Consider the following 3,907-nt stretch of genomic DNA (forward strand, 5'->3'; position numbering starts at 1 on the left):
AATTCATTGTTGCTCATCCTTTTTAACGTTTCCCATGTGTTCAGACTGTCACCGTATGTTTCTCGCTGTCGTCCTTTGCTTCTTCTACCCACGATCGTTCCTGTTATTCTTTGCTGGTTGTTGGAGAGTAGTTTGATGACGATCAAGTGCCGCCTATCTATTATGGTAATATTTACCGGGCGAGGTGTTCTCATTTAGAAACAATACACACACTGTTTCTCAAATAAAAAAGTGTGATGTGTTGCCATAGCTTTCTTTGCAGTTGTACAGACAGTAGGTTGCAGTTTTAAAAAATTATTTCATTACATTTTCACCCCAAACAAGGCACATTGCCACTTTGATGTAGGGAGCTAATATCAGTGACCTAAGCTACAGGGTACTATGTAGGAAGTTGGGCAGCAAGATGTTGGTTAACCTTACACTTGAACGTTTGCATGTCAGTACAATTGGGGAAGCAGGGACCCGGACGAGAATTCCAAAGTCTAGCAATTCTGGGGAAGAAACTACTGGAGTAGAAAGCTCTCTTACATCTAGGGATCTGTACTGTGTAGGAGTGGGATGTAGCTACTTGTCGGGTTTGTCGGGGGGGGTATTTACGTCGTCATAGGTACAAGTGCTTGCAGTTCGTTGGAACATTTACCGTTAAAATACTTGTAGAACATGTAAAGGGATGCAACATTTTGTCGATGGGACAGAGGCTGAAGCTTAGATGACAGTTCAGGACCTATCAGGTTGGCAACTCTCTTTTGAACCTTGTCTAGGAGCGAGAGACTAGTAGCAGATGCACCAGCCCAAATATGACAACAATACTCCATACATGGGAAAATGTTGGCCTTATAGAGATACAGTATACTTTCGGGCGTTAGTAGCTTTCTAGCACAACAGAGAGAGAGAGAGAGAGAGAGAGAGAGAGAGAGAGAGAGAGAGAGAGAGAGGGGGGGGGAGAGTACCTTCTTTGCAGCAGCCCTGACAATGCTCTGAACGCAATTATTCCAACTCGTGTTTCCAGTGAACGTTAGGCCGAGGAGTTTAAAAGAAGTACTTTCAGATAATGAGTCTTTGGCCATTGCTATTAGTGGTAGAGAAGGTTTCTTGTAGTTATTGAAGGAAACAAGTTTAGTCTTGGCAGCATTGAATGTGGCCATCTATTTTTGTCCCTATTCTACTACAGATTGGAGGTCATCATCTAGTGTTTCTGCCATCCGAGCAGTGCCCATACTGGGTGATTGTCCTGACCATTGTACCCAGAGGCATTTTCTACTCAACACAACGAAGTACGAAACCATGAACAGAATTATTTCTGTTTGCTTCCGTATTACATCAATCACCTGCTTTCCATGACCTCACCTTATCCTGATCGGGGGACTAAATAGGTCGTCGACCATGCTCACAGATTAGCGGAGAGAAAGAGGCGCCTTTCTTTGACAATAGTGCTGTGAATTTTTCTTAAGACGCCTTAAGCTTAAGTCTTAAATTTTAGACATTTTCTAGAATCGAAATCATGTAATGGATTTTGATTAAAATAAGAATGAGGAATATAGACATAAAGTTTAGTATCATTATAAACTGATTTTAGTCACCGTAAAGTAGTGCAAAACTGTTTTATCCGAGAAATTAATTTTACTCGTCTTGGGACGGGTATTCCATAGAAAATTCTTTAAGTATGCTCATGTAAATGTCCATAAATACAAGAAGTGAATAAATATGTTTAACTATTTGTATGACGTAAATACGCATTAAGTTGCCGGCTTGATATTCTATTTACAAAATAGTATTAAAAGTATTGTGTGTGTGGGGGGGGGAGGGAAGGAGAGAGAGGCTGACCCCTTGTTCCTCCAACCAACTACAGAGTAATCATTGTTTAAAAAAATATGAAGCCTCAGCGCAGACTTTGTAGCTAATATTGTTCCTTTCTGATTATTTTTTTTAATTTTTTATTATTTCATCCGACTGAATGGATTACTCAGCCGAGATCGTGTTCACTTGTAAAAGAGACGAAGAGTTATGATTGTTTACGATGCAGAGGGCATGGAACAATAAAGTGCTTGAACTGCTATTGACGGGCGAGGAAAACAATTGAATATGGAGCTCAGGCAGAGTAATTAAGCAGTTTCGTGTGATTGCCGCATGGTAGACACGTGAGCAAATAAGGTTATTAGAAAATCTCCGATTAAAATGAGGAAATGAAATATGAAATTTCTATGAGGCATTCAGTAGCAAAGAAAAGGTCACAAAATCCCGAAGTTAATAGAAATGGGTGCAATGTCAGAGGAGTCAAACCTGGTATAATGGTCGGTTATTGTTTTATGTGATTGACGAGGTCACCAGTAATGGTTACAATATTATTTGTTAGTATAACATATATCTCCTCTCTATTGCTCATAAACTGCTTCTATAATCATATATGCATTAGATATTTTAGCCAGTTAAAAACGGGTAAAAGTTATAACCCGCTGACTTCGAATGAGTCCTTTATACCATGGTTAAATCTGTGCTCATTTTCGCATTAAATTATAATTTTTATTGGGCTATATCAATATCTAACTGTGCATCGAACGGGTACCACAATACTTAGTTTTTTGCACCTTATCATAGCAAAGGTCCATACAAAATTTCATCCAGATAGTTTCTGATAAAAATTATAGAGTAAATGTTGTATTGTCGTGACTAATGCCTATTAATCCCTATTAATACTTAGCTGTACATCGAACGGATACCATAACACTTAGTTCGCTGCACCTTACTATAACATAGGTCCATACAAAAATTGTGGTTTGTATTACTATACACATAGATTCGAAAAAGTTGTCAAAAAACAAAAAAACAAAAAAAACAAATATATAACAAATAAATGTTATCAAAGGCAAGACAAGTTATTTTTCTACATAACTGGATATTTTTTTAGCGTTTTTATTAATGTAACATGTTTATTCAGCTCGAAAAACATACAGTGTTTACCGATGTATTGGAAAATTAAAAATGACACTGAGCTCTCTGCTGAACACGGTAAGTTTGGGAAAATGAGTTAAAAATAAAATATATACAAAATACTGTTAAAAACCCACCGAATATATGTCAGCCCATGTCACTGTAAGATATATATTGAGTGAGTTTATGTGTGTATGCGTGTGTATTTGCGTGTCTATGTGTGTATGTGCGCGTGTCTGTGTGTGAGGTAACTGTAAATAAAGTTCCTAGCTCAAAAGAAAATACAAATAAATACATAAATAAAATAAAATAAAATAAAAATAACATGTAAACACAATTGTTAAATATTTGTCCACGAAACAAAATATTCCTAAACAAAAAAACTGTTTGTGATACTAAAATAAAAACAGCCATTGAATTAAAAAAAAAAACGTAACAAAAAATCGTTAATTAATAAACCGAACTTGCAACTTTAACAGTTCTACATCTACTAATCCCAGAACTATCATATGCGAATTAGTTAACTGTACAACTTAGCATAAGCATCGGGAGGTGACAGATGACAACTGACAATGGCTGTGGTTAACGGCACAGACTTACAACACGGATGTGTCAAGTTTGAATTCAGTTCGTCCCCCCCCCCAAAAAAAAACATTTCCACTTAGGATGTCGGCAACCTTTCTGTGGTCCCTGCCATAATCTTACAGCTATCTTTCTAGTTAGGATTATTTCTAGAAAAATATCTGGTAATACCAGATCATACTGCCCGAAGATATGGGGCACTTTGGGTGGTAAGTTATGTCTATAGATAAGCATCTTAGCCTTTTCAAGTTTGCTGTGTAGTTTATTCTAAAAGACACTACAAGGTTGAACGATAAAATTGCCCACCCAAAGAAAACAACACTTGAGCTTTATTTTAAAACTTTTATTGATAAAATCAATGCAGGTAACTGGATTAAGTAGTAGAGCTGACATCTAT

This window comes from Euprymna scolopes, chromosome 22 (genome assembly GCF_053919585.1).
Source record: "Euprymna scolopes isolate OS-2025 chromosome 22, ASM5391958v1, whole genome shotgun sequence".
Lineage (NCBI taxonomy): Eukaryota > Metazoa > Mollusca > Cephalopoda > Sepiida > Sepiolidae > Euprymna > Euprymna scolopes.